Source organism: Grampus griseus (assembly GCF_964374135.1).
Source record: "Grampus griseus genome assembly, chromosome: X".
Taxonomy (NCBI): Eukaryota; Metazoa; Chordata; class Mammalia; order Artiodactyla; family Delphinidae; genus Grampus; species Grampus griseus.
Window position 1 is genome coordinate 452,634 of NC_138999.1, and position 16,781 is coordinate 469,414.

Consider the following 16,781-nt stretch of genomic DNA (forward strand, 5'->3'; position numbering starts at 1 on the left):
CCCCTCTCTGCGCTGGGTGAGTTTCTTTCTTTCTTTCTTTCTTCCTTTCTTTCTTTCTTCCTTCCTTTCTTTCTTTCTTTCTTTCTTTCTTTCTTTCTTTCTTTCTTTCTTTCTTTCTTTCTTTCTTTCTTTCTTTCTTTCTCTTTCTTTCTTTCTTTCTCTTTCTTTCTTTCTTTCTTTCTTTCTCTTTCTTTCTTTCTTTCTTTCTCTTTCTTTCTTTCTTTTCTTTCTTTTTTTCTTTCTTTTTTTTCTTCATTCTTTTTTTTCTTTCTTTCTTTTTCTTTCTCTCCCTTCTCTCTCTGTGTCTACTTATCTATGTCTATCTATTCTATAATCTATCTACCCATCCATTATATCTACCATCTATCTATCCATCCATCCATTTATTCATCTATCTATCTATCTATTCTATCATTTATCTATGTATCTACCTATTTATCTGCTATCTCTCTACCTATCCATCCATCTATCTTCTCCCTCCCTTCCCTTTCTCCTGGAAGTGAAATCACAGCAGCTGATGGGCATGGCACTGCAGGGGCCATGAGTCGGAGGCACAATGTGCCCCTTTCTCTATGGCCTCGGGGGCAGCTGCTTCCTCCAGGTCCACAGTCCTTGCAGGGTTCCCAGTGGGTCTGATGAGAAGGTGGAGCAGGTAGGCCACCAGAGAGAGGAGCTGGAGCAGCCCTGGGGAAGGTCTCCAACACCCGGCCTCAGCAGCCCAAGGCCGTGCTGGGTGCCTGAGGAATCGGGAGTGGTCCTCGCTCTCATGGAATCTGTAGTGGTCAGGCTGACACGCATACACACATCAGAGGGAGCAGAAGGGAGAGTTGTGTGGGAACAGCGTGTGTTTTCTGAAACAAGTTGTGATAGCTAAGCTGAGCCCTTGCGTGTGACCGGCGGGGTTGCTGGAATTGAGGTTGGTCTGGGGAAACCACTTGGGTTGCCCATCAGTCACTTCTTCTGCGGGTGTCCATGGGGCCCAGGAAGGGGAGCTGGGACTGGGGCCAGCAGGATGGTGTGATGAGGGATAAGGGGAGGGGAGAGAGCTGTGTGCCAGACCACCTCCACGGGAGACCTGGGAGCTGATTCTAAAGGGGATGAACAGTGGAGAACTATGTAAAGAGACCCTCTGGAGGGACCCGAGAAGGGCCCAGTGTGAAGAGCATGCATTTGGGGAAAATAAACCAAACTGTATATGTGAGATGGCAGGCTGTGTGTCACCTGCTAACTCTCAAGAAGAGAATGTGGGAGTACCCATCCTGACCCCTGGGGTGACTCTGCCCCATCGCAGGCTTGTTCAGACCCCTCTCCCAAGAGACGGTGGGTCCGTGTCCTCCTGGAAATGCCCACAGGACCAGCTCAGTCTTTCTGGTTGAGCTTCCTGTTTTGAACAATTATCTGGGATCAAGGACAAGGAACCAGGCAGATGGACATGGATGAAGGAGGCAGTGGCTGCACAGTTCCCAGGGGGATGCTTGCTTTACCTCCACCCTCTTTCAGTGCCTCTAGTGTATTTGTTTGTTTGTTTTTTCTTGTAGAAACTTTTATTTCACTGATTAAAAGAACACAGTAAACGGAAACGATGCTGATTTACATTAGGCATGCACCTCTATCTGAAAGAGCTGCTAGTTTTTGACTGGCCTAAATCTTTATAACTTATTTTTTCATTTAGGCACATCTTTCTATTTTGGGGGGCCCTGATATACAGGGTAAGTTAACTTCTTCCTTGTGGCAGTTTAGTATGAGAATTACGTTCGCTGGCTAGATTCCTTTAACTAAAGGCCTCTAGACTCTAAGGTACCTGTACTAGCTCGAGACTGTACTTTATATAGATATTTAAGTGAATCACAGTATAAAGGAGGGAGATAACCTAGAAAGGTGAAATGTACTGTATGAATAATCCATACATTTTTTTTCCAGCACTGATAATCAAACATTAGATAAGGAGGCCTACAGGCAAGTACCAAATTACTCTTTCTCCCACTGCTGCCCTTTCTGAGACACAAAGATGTATATCGATCTCTCCAGAAATCTGAAAGGAACCCACACAAATAACAGATTATTACCTATGTGGTCCCACTATCAAATTATAGAGCAGTTCCACTACTAAAATTGTAGGGAGCAGTTACTGGGACTACCAAGAAAGCATCGTCCCACATACAGTAATACACATCTAGTAGAGTCTTCCGTTCATCTGTCAATTGTTTTCCCACGATTAGCATTAAAAAACACAACCCCAGACACATCTGACCCTCAAACCCACCCACACACAAAAATTGGTCTTTGTTCTTTCTCAGATGACAGGATGTCCCAAGAGTGACAGAGGTGGGAGCCGATCCCCCACCTTTTCTTCAATCGTCCCATCAACTGCTCTTCATTTCTTGAACTACCTCCCTTTTCCAAAGAGGTAATGCTGAGGTCAGTCAGAAAGGCTTTCTGAGAAGCCTGGCTTGGATTTCTGGGTCTGTTCCAGTCGATTCAAGATGAATTGGCTTGTATCAATGAAGCGCTCAATGCAGTTCACAAAACAGGCCTCAGCCCAACTGTTCAACTTTGGCCCAGGCTTGTCCGTGCACTTTTCCCAACAAAGTTCCCTCATCTGGTGCACCATCTACTGGAAGCACTGCTTCTGAGTCTCCACCTCCATGAAATGCTGCAGCTGCGGGTCAACCGAGCCCAAACCTGCTGTGGAGGAAGACGAGGAGGAATCCACACCAGCGCGGCCCAACTCGCCGACCTTCACATCGCCTCTAGCAGTTTTATTCGGTTGCTAATTTCATAAAGTCTTTGTTTCCGCTTCTTGCCCAAGACAAAAGTGGAGTATTTCAAGGACAGATCAAACTGAGGAGCAATTCTAAATGCCCAATAAGGAGGAGGTTGTGTTGGCGGTGCTGACCTCCAAGTGGTATTTATTCCCAGATAAACTCACAATTAGAAACAGAGAGAGGGCAATGGTGAGAAAACTGCCCAGATTGGAAGGACTTTTTATGAGAGTTAGCACATAAAAGCCTCCGCAGAAACCTCTAACCTAGAACTCTCTAGTGGAACCAGAAATTTCCTTTAAACAAGTGACTTGCTTACATACAGCTCAGAACAACATGTCAGTTACTTCATGGGGTGTGCTTTAAAATATATATAGACTCATGGAAAAATCCACTTTTAGTAAGTTTTACAACGGTCCTCAGACTGCTTGTTCTAAAATAAGCAATTGTATTAATAACACAACCTTACCAAAATTGCACATCTATCTTCCAGCTGTTCTGTCTGGCAATTGTAGGTGTTCTGTGTTCATGCAATGCATGGGTGTGCGTGCGCGCGTGTGTGTGTGTGTGTAATAGTTATTCATAGCATCTCTTTTCCCCTCTTTTAACATTTTTTTCCTTGGCTAAGGCAAGTGAAAAATCAAAGTTAAACATGTTCTTCTGCTGTGTCCCTTCTGAGTGGACCCCAAGAACTTGATCAAGTTTGTCATATGCCAAAGATTTCTAATCTCACTTCCCGCTTCACCTCATGCTCTTCCTATAAACCCAAACCCTGCTGTCAGCTCTCTAGGAAATTGAAGAAATGAAATTAATTTAAATGGGCTTTAAGTAGAAACGATGTAGCATTAAGGAGAAGTGTTTACAGAAGTCAGCAGGAATTGGTGAGTGAGTAACACTTTGTTTAAACAGAATGCTCATTTGTATGCAATTAGTTGACGTTATTTTTTCTCCCACTTACGTAAATGTTAAGCAGAAAATTCTTTTGGTGAATGTCTTAATTTCTTTGGGCTGCTATCAAAAAAAATACCACAGACTCGGGGGCTTAAACCACAGATATTTATTTCTCGTGGTGCTGGAGGCTGGATGTCTAAGGTCCTGCCGAGGGCAGACTTAATGTCTGGTGAGGACTCTGTTCCTGGTTCATAGATGGACGTCCTCTCTGTGTCCTCACCTGGTGGGAGAGGCGTGGGAGCTCTCTGGGGTCTCTTTTATAAGGACACTAATCCCATCCACGGGGGCTCCACCCTCATGACCTCGTCACCTCCCAAAGGCCCCACCTCCTGACAGCATCGCCTTGGAGGCTGGGGTTTCAATATATAAATTTTGGGAGGATACACATATTCAATCCATACATGCGAAGAATGTTTTAAAATATTCACCTTCATTCCTTGGAGCACGCACCGTAGTTTCTCAATCTAATGATGACATGAGCTAATAAACTAGTGATTTGAACGGAAAGTGATTTGAAAGGAAAGGACTTATTGGAAAAATAAAATCCACTGTGGTTCACATGTTCATTTCTTTTTGAAAGATGTTTTGATTTCAGTAATTTTAGATAAAGAGAGTGCCTGAGAATTAAGGACACAGAATAGTATGTTGATCGTAATTTAACATTATTCTGTTTATTTGAAGGGGGTGGGAGCCATGCCACCAGGACTGTCATCATGTGGTGAACTCTCAGGGTACAGCCCTAAGGCTGTAAGTCCAGACCCGTGTGGGTTTATGTTGCTCTGGCCATGCCTGTCCCCTGGCAATTGCTTCTTTCCTTGTGACCTTGTACCTAAGTTCAGGTAACTTGTGCCTGATGGGCTTGGTGTCCTGGTGGGAGACTGGGATTCATAGTCATCATCTTCATGTGGGTGGCAGACTATGAGTGACAATTAAGGTATCACCCTAAAAAGCTATGCTTGGTACCCGCGATGCCCACATCAGAGAGCTCTGTGTACAGCCTCCTCCAGTGCACCCTGGGGACACTGGTAGGGACAGATACATCTCAAGGATTCTCCAGTAAAAACTACTCCCAGAGCCTGTTAAATTGGTTACATACATATTTTCCCATCAAAAGAGTCCAACGTACGAGTGATGTTGTGAACGGAATGTGTGTCCTTCATATGTAGAAGCCCTGACTGTCAGTAGGATGATGTTAGGAGGTAGAGCCTTTGGGAGGTGGTTGGGTTTTGATGAGGTCATGAGGGTGGGGACCCCATGATGGAATCAGCATCCTTATAAGAAGAGGAAGAGATCAGAGCTCTCTCTTCATCGTGTGAGGACACATAGAGAAGGTGGCCGCCTGCAAGCCAGGAAGAGAACACCACCAGGAACTAATGTGCCCACGCCATGATCTCAGACTCCCAGCCTCCAGGACTGTGGGAAATAAGGGTGTTGTTTAAGCCACCCCATCTGTGGCATGTTGTTATTGGCAGACTGAGTGGACAAACACAAAGTGAGAGAGACATGTAAATACATTGATGTGAAGTTTCAGCTGGAGAGGAGACTTCAAAATCATTCAGTGTTATTGTCCTGGAGCTGCTGTGACATATGACCACAAACCAGGGGCTTAAAACATTGCATATTCATCCTCTCCTATTCCTGGGGACCAGACGTCTGAGGTCCAGGTGTCCCAGGGCTGTGCTCCCTCCAGAGGCTCCAGGGAGGGTCCTTCCCGCCTCTAACAGCTTCTGGGGTCTCCAGGCGTCCCTGGGCTTGTGGCCGCGTCCCTCCTGTCTCTGCCTCCGTCTTCATGTGGCTTCTCCTCTGTGTCTGTGTCTCTCCTCTTCTGTCTCTTAGAAGGACTCTGTCATTGGATTTAGGGTCCATCTGGATAATCCAGGGTACTGTATTAAACATCTTGAGATGTTTAATCACATCTGCAAAGACTTTGCCATATAAGTTCACAGTTTACAGGATTAGAACGTGAGCATTTGGGGGTTATTATTCAGTTCGTCATACCCACCTTCTGGTTCCTATAGGCTCCGTCCTTTAGGGATTGATTCCTGGGAAATCTCTCCCCATCTCTCATGCTCTCCATCAGCTCGAGCCCCCGCAGGTCAGCAAGTTGCTTATGTCTTTACCAGGGACCCTTTGTCTTTTAAACTCTGGGGAACTACATCATGGCTACTGTCTCTTCGACCTCTTGTGTATTTAACCCCAAGTAGCTCTGCCTGCCTTCTGTCATGAATTGGAACCACGGCCCGAGGGAGGACTCGATATTTGACAGTGGTTAACTGGTTCCTGGAGTTTTCGGGACCCACTGCAGTGTCTGAACTGGAGCTGCCTCGATGGTCCACATGGCATCATACCTCCAGCTCCAAAGTGCTCAGCTCTCGGCGTGAACCCCAAATGTGCCACTTCCCAGCTCTGAGAGAGTGGGAAAATTACCGTGCCACGTCTCACTTTCTCCATCTCTGAAAGAGGGATTATCATTCTACGAAGTACAGTTATTGAGTGGCTTCCAATAAATAATAAAAGGGAAGAGGGCTTCCCTGGTGGCGCAGTGGTTGAGAGTCCGCCCGCCGATGCAGGGGACACGGGTTCGTGCTCTGGTCCGGGAGGATCCCACATGCCGCGGAGCGGCTGGGCCTGTGGGCCATGGCCGTTGAGCCTGCGTGCCATGGCCGTTGAGCCTGCGCGTCCGGAGCCTGTTGCACCGCAATGGGAGAGGCCACAACAATGAGAGGCCCACGTACCGCAAAAAAAAAAAAAAAAAAAAAAAGGGAAGAGCGCTGGAATTTAGTTGGCACGTACGTTTAGGGGACCCACTGCAGCCCAGGCACATGTCAGGCAGATTCAGGGACTCAAGCATCATCGTTTCCAGGACACACACGTTTGCAACAGCACTGGTCACAGTAGCTAAAATGTGGAAGCAAGTCCATCGATGAATGATTAGATAAACAGGATGGGATATATCTAAACAGTGGGATGTGACTCAGCCACGAAAAGGAAGGACATTCTGACACCTGCTACAACGTGGATGAACCCCGAGGACATGATGCTCGGTGAAATAAGCCAGAGAGGAAAGGATAACTCCTGTAGAATTCCACTCATCATTCAGGTGATTCCTGAATTCACCAGAAGTAGGATGGCGGTGTTAAGGGGTAGGGGAGGGGGACGGAGATTTAGGATGCGACGGGCACAGAGTTTCAGTCTGGGGCAATGATAAAGTTCTGGAGAAAGATGGTGGGGATGGTGGCATGTGAATGGACTTAATGCCACTCCACTGTGCACTTAAAAAAGGCGAAGGTGGTAAATTGTATGTTGTGTTGTTTTATCACAGTTGAAGATTACTGGGGGGAAAAGCATGCATTCCAGGAGAGGGAGAAAGATGACAAAAGTGGAACCTAGTTCATCCGTGACACAACCCAGGCACTGTTGAGAATTCTTAAGGGCATCAAATAGGGAAAGTGACCAGTGGTCGGGGGTAGTGGTGGGGTGGGGTGTGTCTAGGAAAGCACACTGGTGTTGAGACAGCGTCGGGGGGTGGCGTCGAGGGCAGGGGGGCTCTGGGCGGGGCAGAGCCCCAGGGCCATGGCGGAGGCATGGAGCTCATTTTAAGGGAGATTTGGGGACTGTGCCTGGTGTTGACTTGTGCAGCTTTGGGGGCGTTTTCCAAAACGCTTGTCATTCATTTTCTTTCTAAACGGGCAAGCCTGGGCCACGTCCCACAGACTGGCAAAACTGGGTCATGACAGGTGGTTCCCTGACCGGCAGGTAGGGTTTTGTTTAAGGTAAAATCAGCTTACATCTGGGGCATGGTCCTCACAGTCGGACGTGTCCTTTCTATACGATTAAATACGTAGGACATAAGACACGGTTGCCTTAAACGTTAATTTCTATTCCTTCTGCAGGCTGGGGATGGGGAGAGGAGAAAAGTGTGGACCTGCAGTATTTGGAGCAGAATGTGCATTCAATACAAGAGAATCGTCCTGGACTATCTCTTCAGCGAGGGGAGAGCGGGGAGGTGGGCGTGTGTCCACGTGTGGTGGATGAGTCACCGTGATGCGTGTGTGCAGAAGTGTTCCTGGATCACAGCCCCATTTATTCAATTAAGGTGGCAGGTGAAGCTCGCAGGAATAAAGGATCATTTTTTATGCTGTTCACACATTAGGGGGTCTCCGGGGACTACTTACATGGGGGCTATAAATGCATCAGGCACGGCGTGTAACCTCGGATGATTGGAGTGTTTCTGAGCAGACGTGGGTTAATTGATTTCTAATGGAATATTCACGGGCACTTGGGCTGGGAGCCTTGCCCGCCACCCTCGCCAAGTACAGGGAGGCCGTCTTGCAGAGATCAGGAAATTAAATCAAACACGCCTTTCCTACAGATGATTCAATTCTTTGTTTTCATGGCAAGGACCGTAGCTGTGGGGGTCCTTGGGATCCAGCCCTTTCGTGGGCTATAACATACGTCCCTGTGTTTCCAAACATGCTGTGAAATTTCCAGGTAGATATCCAAGCATTCCTCTCTCACACAAGTAGGCAATTTTATGGAATTAAAACATGGTGAAACGTCTAAATAGAACTCACCTGCAAAAAGAATTCAGGTTATTTATTGTATTTTCCTGTCTTGGAGTTTCCCGGTGGTTGAAGCAGGTGACAAGGATACATCCAATTCACATTTCCTTGGGCCAGCTGACGATGTCAATATTTTCTTCTGCCAAGGCTTCCTATTGATGATAATTACGGCATAACACTTATCTGTACATTTCTAGCTATTGTCTCATTGCCACCCACAATGCTGCACAGGAGTCACATTGCCAGAAAATACACGGTAGGAGCAAAAGGGAAGACAGGTTGTATTAGCCAGGGTACTCCTGGGAAACAGAGCCAACAGAACTGACTATGTATCTATCTGTCTGTCTACCTATCATCTGTGCATCTATCTGTGTATCTATGTATCTATCTTTTATCTATCTATCTCTCATCTATCTATCTGCTATTTATCTGTCTATATCCATAGCCTAGAGAGAGGGAAAGAGATTGTTATAAGGAACTGACTCACATGACTGTGAGGGCTAGAAGTCCAAAATCTCTGGGGTAGTACCTCAGGCTCGAGACCCAGGGAAGAGCCGATGTTGTAGCTGACGTCTGAAGGCCATCTGTGCAGAATTCTCTCTTGCTCTAGGATATCAATGTTTTTGCTCCAGTCAGGCCATCAGCTGATGAGATGAGGCCCACCCACGTTATGGAGAGCAATGTGCGTTACTCAAAGTCCACCGATTTAAATGTGAATCTCATCCTGAAACACCCTCACAGACACATCCGCAGGAATGTCTGGCCACACCTCTGGGCACCAAGGTGCAGCCGAGTAGACACAACATTAACCACCACATAGAGGCTTCCATCGTTACAGAAACAGCAACGCTGACTCTGCTGGATGACGTTCTAACGCAGATCCCTAGCATCGTACAGAGGAGTACATTAGAATATTTTGCAGCTTTGTTAAGCAGGAAAGATTGGCCCCTGGCAACTAATCGGATGTTCCCTGTGGAAAAGCCCTTTAAGGCAGTGTTAACCCTATTGGCTAAATTTTCTCTGATGCTTCAGGAATGCCTGCGTATCTGTTCGTTGGGATATTCACACCCTCCACTCCTGCGCCTGCCTCTGTCCCTCTTGGGGATGAGATAAGTGGGTGGCCCCTGGTACCCAGCTCAGCTCCCCCGTGTTGTGGGCACAGCTCCCTGAGGTCCAAGGAGATCAGAGGCCCCAGTGACTTGAGCCGTGGTTCATTTCTCGGTTCTGCAGAATTGGCTTACAATGACTAGACCGAGGGCTCTTCTGCCATGGATTGAAGATTTCTCCCCTCCTCTTTGGATGGACTGAGGGCTCCTTCACCGTGGACTGGGGACTCCTCCCTGGCAGAGATTCTGTTCTGCTTTCCTCTAATGAACTCCTTGCCTTTGGGGCTTTTATTTCTCTATAAACAGACAAAATAAAAAGTTGGTTGAGGAGTACTCACCGAGTTCTGATTCCTGCAACGAGTGCACTTTTATCCAGATCTCCTCCTGGTACGTCTGTCCATCTCTGTGTCTTCACTGGAGCCCAGTAGCTGCTCACGGAAAGACATAACAACCACAAGATGCAGGTACTTGCGGCCATGTGGCCAGTGAGTTTGCGGAACTGAGTCTCTCCTGTAGCTGTGTCTGCTGCGTTTTCACTGCTCTCCAATTCTTCCTCTGTCTTTAGGAACCATGCTACTTATGAGAGGACACAGAGTTTGTGTTTTATTCTATTTCTTTTCTCCCTGCCATGCCCAGGATGTGTTCTAGATATAGTCTGGTTGCAAACAAAGAATAAAGGTATCATGTAGCGGGAGTTACTTCTGGTTCCCGTGTTGAATTTCCTTTCCGAATCTGTTGCTTCTGGGTAAGTCACTGCATTCTTCGTCCTCTTCTTATCATTCATACCTTGCACGATATTTCAGTTTGGGAAATGACCACACTTCCCCCAGCAGTTCCATGGTTTCTAAGTACCAGTGAAAGTGGTGCTTTCTCACTTTGTCTGTGGTGAGCTAAAAAAGATGCTTCTGTCAGATGGATTACATTTCCCTCGAAATACTCATGGGTCTTAAAATGAAGGAAAACACATTTAAAAAAGTAGGCTTTGCCAAGACCAAAATATTTGAAAAAAATAGTTGAATACTTTTTTTTTTTTTTTTTTTGCTAAACCCCAAACATCACCTGATGTCACTGCGTCTCTCTGCCAGGTCTGTGGGCTTCTGGCCAACAAAATCAGGGGAGTCCATTTTCACACATTTGCTGTGATGTCAGGTCCCTTCTCATGGGGAAACGGGCGCTCAAAATGCCATTGCTTAAAGGTTTATGCCTTTTAAAATTTGCAGTGAGCTTTGGAGGAACAGGCAAGAGGAATAAGACACCACATCTGGGCGTCCGGCTGAGATCTCAAACCCAGAAAGTCAACCTCTGGGATATCTACGATGTCACCTGCATCCAGGGACATCAGATGGACGCCATGATGAACTGCAGAACTCACCTGGGGTTGAAGATGGGAAAATGCATGGTTACACCCTTATGGAATCTTAATCTGAAAATAGGGCTGATGAGTCTATAAATGCCTGTGCCTTGGTGTTAAAGGGCAGCTTGAACCTCCTGTGGCCAAAAAGAAAAAAAAACCCGAACAAAAACCTTTTTTACCTGACCCCAGTGACATGCATCATTGAAATCGAACCTGGATCCCATTGAAAAATTTTACTGATGACTCTTTGGTTTTAAGAAGGCTGATAAAATTTGGGATGGGTCTTGTCTAATCGTTGCTACGTTGTATTTTTGTGTTTATTCCACAAACTCTTTCCAACCAGTTGGCTTCTTTGGACCAAATCGACTGGAGCACTAAATATTTTGACTACAATTTAATGTTATTTGGAAATACAGTGAATTATACCTTTTTTTCCCCCCCACCCATTGGAGGTGCAGGGAATTGCTAAGACACCACAGTTAGTGGTACTTTTTCTGCAGTGATATTCTTCTTTACATTCCAGGAACAGTTCTTTCTGGGAAGGGATTGGTGTCAGTGGCCAGCATTATCTTTTTAATATTAGCTTCTCAGTGGCAGCACGGGACATGGCCAAAGGCCCCTTGGTTCCCAAGCCAGTGTCTCTCTTGTAAACAGAATCCTGAAGCCTTAGAGAAATGCTTGATGGTCCAGTTATGATGCTGAGGGAGAAAAAAAAAAAAAAAAGCAATGCAGATGAGGTAAGAAAAACAAAACTCTGACCTGGCTTTCCTCAAGGACATTTTGGACCAGTGCAATTAGCCAGCGGCCCAAAAGCATTTACGTGTCCAAAGAAATAGTCTTCCCCGTCACCCCACCAGCCCCGCCGGCTGTTTTTTTTTTCCTTCGCGGCTATTAAGGAGTTAGACCTCTTAACCGCTTTAGCGGAACACTGAGGACGAACACTTGGATGTTTACCAAGCCAGCAATTACGAGGCAATCGGGCGTCCCCTCCATCATCATTGAAGCAGCGCGTAACAAGCATCACCAACCCAGTACATCGCTGCCTCTGGACCGCTTATTTATCACCAGGTCAGGATGAGTGAAATCCCATCATGGTTATCTGTCAGCTTGGAGGTGGTCCTAACAGCCCTCTGCACGGAGTGGACATTACGGCTGCGGAAAATGTAACGTCTGCCATCATCTCCGCAGAGAAATATTTTCCTTTCAAATTGTGGGAAAGCAATTTGGATCCTAATGGAGCTGGTGTGATGGGGGATGTTTGAAAACAATGTAATTATCGTCTTTAAGAGCTGGGAGCCCATGCTCGCTCGCGTGTGTGAATGAAAAATCAATTCTTTTTTTTTTTCTGGTGGATGGTCTCTGCTGACATAAATTCTAAAGGGAACAAGAGAGTTTTCAGAACGGCGTATGGCTGGAGTTGCAGCAGACACACGCCGCTTGGGGGAATGCTGGTCTTTGTCTAGATAAAGCCTGAGTTTTGGGGGGAATCAGCGAGGTCCCCACGGAGCTGCAGGAACCACCATTTTCCCCAGCAGAGCGAACCTTGGGAGAGCTGGTGTGGGTTCCCTGTGAATTGTGTAGCCCTGCCGGGGCCTCATGGCATAATCTCATGTCACCTGCAGGACGTGGTGGCGGTTACTCTAAACTGGAGAAGGGAGCTGCCAGAACAGCCTTCCCAGAGGAAGGGAGCAAGTTGTGGACTCGAGGTGAACAGCAAACACCTCGGGTGGCAAAGGACCCACTCTGAGGTCACACGTGTTGAGGGGAGTCCTGTGTGTGAGGTAATGTTTATGTCCCTTGTCATAAATTGGATCATTTCGTTTCTAAGCAAAGATGTACACAGTTTTCTTCATCGGAAAAAGTGACCAAAGACCTCTGAGTTGCATAAATAAAAATGATCAAATGCCACCGAGCTGCATAAATAAAAATATCCAAAGACCTCTGAGTTGTATAGATAATAATGTCCAAATACCTCTGAGTTGTATGGATGTGGTATTTTATCCTGTTCTGTCTTGCAGTGCTGATTCTACAGCATGAAATTAGTCTCATATAAGTTACATATATATATGTGTATATATATATGTATGTATCTATATAGCTTCTCTCTTCCTTTTAAGAAGTTGAGGTGACATTTGCATAGCGGGAAGTGAACCGTTTCCAAGCAACAATTCAGAGGCATTTAGCACACTCACAATGTCGTGTAAGCAGCACCTCTATCTGGTTCTGAAACATCTCCATCCCCCCACGAGGAAACCCGGTCCTCATGAGCAGTCGCCCCCCCGCCCAGCCCCTGGCACCAAAACCCTGCTTTCTGTCTGTGGATTTGCCTGTTCTGGACGTTTCCTATCAACGGAATCACACACTGTGTGTCCTTCTGGGTCTGCTTCTCTCACTGAGCATCGTGTGTTCAAGGTCCATCGACGTGGTAGCCTGTGTCAGGGCTTCACTCCTTTTCACGGCTGAGTCATATTACACTGTGTGCATGGACCCCGTTCACCTGTTGATGGACATTGGGTTGGTTCTTCCTTTTCTCACCATCTCTACATACCCCAAACATCTCTGACCACCTCTTCCTGGACACTCCAGAGCAAGAAAGTTGGGGGCATCTTGAGAAAGTTCAAGGATGTTTATGCCTGACCCAGGAGGCTGGCCGTGAAAAACCCAGAGCCATAAAACATCTCAGGCACATTCAATATACTGTCCCACCTATTTCCTTTTAGGTCTCCGAACGTCCACGTGATGTGAGGGCTCACGCTCTCCCTCCGATTCAAGCAGCCCCTTCTAAGATCTGGCCGGCACAGGGCAGCCAGTTCTGCACAGAGGGTGCAATGCAACTTATCGGGGGCAGACCTTCTGGGGGCTCCAATGCAGACCCTTCACCGTGACCCCAGAAGGTCTGAACGGAGGAACCCTAAAGGAGTGTCTGGTCGGAGGTGAATATGACCCGTCTTTCAAAGTCACAGGGCCCAGGAGTCAGTCCGACTTACTCAGCATAATGGAGCTCTCGTCTTGTGCCCTCCTAATGAGTAAGATGACGGCATTCCGTGTGTGTGCCTGATGTGCGTTATGGCCGCGAGACCCCGCTTGCACACCGAAACCCACCTCGCGGTGAAGGAGGAACGCTCGCTCGTGTGTACAATGGGGCCTCCATGGGCCGGCATCTCTATCCGGCAAAAAACAAAGGAGAGAAATGTAACAAATTACAGCTGAAGCTGATCACCGTCATCGCCCCTGTTTTCAAATTATTATATTTCTGGGGAATTTCAGCCTGTTACATGAAAAGGAAGACAGTGGATCCGGGGGGCTTTGATAGTCAGGTTATGCTAATAATGGGGGCTCATGTAAAATGCATAAGGTGTATCTTAGTAAGGGGGACGATTGCTCATAATTACTCCGAATACCCTCATTCCGAACGGATTCATAAAGACCCCTTTACATCGCAACCTAATTACTTATAGACAGTTGAGCACAAAATTACTTTCATCTGCTGGACCATGTGGAGGGGGAGAGATTAGAGCTGTGCCTTTCCACACAGCTGGCTGGCACGCCGGAAGAATCAGGCCTGTGTCGTGTGGGGCTGATTGCAAAGTGCGTTTTCTGATAATTAGATCTATTAAAGACAGACGAGCACCGGCCCACGTCGGAAGCGAAAAAATGTATGTAGAATAGGCCCTGGCATCCGGAGGGGCCGGGTCAGGGCTGTGACGGACACATGGGTGCCCGGTCCCGCTGGTGACGGAGACGCTCTGACCCCGGCGAGGCGGGGACCCTCTTGGAGGCCCAGGCAGGGCTCCGGCCACCTACAGGAGACGTCCTCTGTGATCCTGTTGGTTTGTTCATTCTGGGCACGAGCGTCTTAATGATGGCTTGGTATCTGTCTATGGCTTTCCTTTCAAGTGGCTGAGACAGCACCCACATGGCAGAGAGAACTACCTGGGAGATTAGCCTCTGCAGGCTCACGTGAGAGGAAAGCTCCTCTCTGGGGAGCTGGGACAGCACACGGGTACCTGAGCCACAAGGGAAGGGTCACGGGGTCTCTGGGACATCCCTGGATGTCGGATGTTTCATTGAATTGAAGCCTCGTAGCCTGTGGGGAGTTGTGCCATGGCGGAGGAAAGCAGGTAACCCAGATAACCCAGACTCATGGATGCTGACCTGCAGAGGTGTACAAACCTGCTCGGTGTTCTGACTCTCCTAATACCTGGGCGTGCCATGAGCTTGGTTCTGGGAGGGGATGGGCCACCGATTAAGGTTGTTCCCTCTTCATTCGTTGGTGGAGACAAAGCAGGTCTACGTGGGCAGCGTCCTCACAGCCTGGTGCTCACGTCTGTCCTTTGAGACCTTGCGAAGGGTGTCCACGTCATCCGAGCATAATCCTGGTCTATCCACGCCCTGCTGCTGCGCCTGCATCATCGTGGGGCCTCCTTGTTGGTCTTTAGTCCTGGCTCCGTTCCTGTTTCCAGGACTTTTCCAATTTGTCCAGCTATCCCTCCACGGCACCCACGCTGAAACAAAGACCACGCTGTGTCCCACAGGGTCCCTGGGGCCTCTCCTCGGCCCTTCGGTAAGGTGCGTGCTTACCGTCCTCTGTGGCCCTGGGGCTCCTCAAACTGCCAGGCCCTTCCCTGCGCTGCCCATGGACACCCGGCTCATCACTCTTCTCTCACCTCCAAAGTCCACAGGTGCATGGAGAGCCCCTCCCAGCTGAAGTGGCTCCCTCAGGCGCTCCCCACTGGCCTCGTTCCCCAGTTCTGGATCTGTCCACGTGCTCCCCCGAGACACTGTCTGTCGTGTCCAGCTGGCCTTCTCAGCGCCCGTGGGTAGTGGGCACTGAGTGAACGGCTTGGACGATTGTGGATCACCTGCTCCGCTTGAGCTCATAATCACCTCCCAGCACTTGGGAAGGCCCATCCCAGGACACCCCAATGCCCAGAGTCCACCCCACGCAGGCAGAGGACTCTGGGCTTTCAGAGAGACACCTCCAGCACACGCTGTCCTGGATCCACGTTGGCTAGTGTCCGTGATGTTGGTATTTATGCCACTGGCTGGTGGCCAAGGGTCTTCCCGTTGGTGCTCACCAAGGGAACAGGAAGACAGAGGAGACACGGAGGGATTCTCCCATGACAGGCTTGAGAAAACCCACCTTCCTGTCGCCGTGGAAGCTAGTCTCCATCCTGAGCATGCTCCCCGGAGGCACTCTGTCTATCTGCTTCCCTCTCCCCTCTTGCTTGAGATTCGCCACCTTTGAGCAAACGGATGCAGTTGAGAGAGTGCTAGAGTTGGAGGGGGCTTGCACATCTGTATACACATTACACATTCTGCATCCCTACGAGGGGCGCCATTGATCGCTAATAATTTAATCCTCGTAACAGAGTAGAGAAGCCCGTTATCCAGGAGTCAGCATGCAGTCGATATATTTTGCAAAATAAAGAGTCTATTGGGTGCACAGTAATAAAGAAAAAGGAAGCAGACCCTGTGGGTTTAACTTAGTGCTTTTTTCCCCCCTTAGTAGCGAAGACTCCTCTGAAAGTGGTTTCCCTGTTAATCCTCCACAGGGCATGTCTCCGAGCCTGGACACTGGCAAGGTAAATCGATGGCGGGGAAGATGGTTAAGAACCCCAACATGGACGTGGAAGCCACAGAGTTTTATGCAAAAGATGCTCAAGTCGTGTGGAGATCCCTGAGACCTGGGGGTGCATCCAGGGGGCGTTTGTGAAGGGAAATGCCCTGGACCCAATCCCAACTGGTGTTCACAAGAAAATCAAATCAAGGACCCCCCGGTCTCGAGGAACAGCCAGGGCAGAATGAACAGTCCTTGGATTAATTCCATGTGTCAGCCTGTCTGGTCACAGGGCCCCTGGACTAAACGTGACTCTGGGTGTGTCTGGGAGGGTGTTTCTGGATAGATTAGCATTTGAATCTCTGGACTGAGTAAAGCAGATTGCCCTCCCCAGGGTGGGTGAGCCTTGTCTAATCAGTTAAATGTCAGATTAGAGCAAAAGTCACAAGAAGGTGGAACTTGCCCCCTTTTCTCCTGCCTCTCTGC

The 16,781-nt window shown here is 48.1% G+C and overlaps 1 pseudogene across 1 annotated transcript; it reads right to left on the reverse strand.

The window, feature by feature from the left end:
* Window positions 1-2,419: 2,419 nt before the first annotated feature.
* Window positions 2,420-10,779, reverse strand: LOC309839451 (mitochondrial import inner membrane translocase subunit Tim8 A-like; annotated as a pseudogene). The gene is made up of 2 exons: window positions 10,754-10,779; window positions 2,420-2,750 (listed from the first exon to the last, which is right to left on the reverse strand). The product of its transcript is annotated as a mitochondrial import inner membrane translocase subunit Tim8 A-like (transcript).
* Between the last annotated feature and the right edge of the window lie 6,002 nt (window positions 10,780-16,781).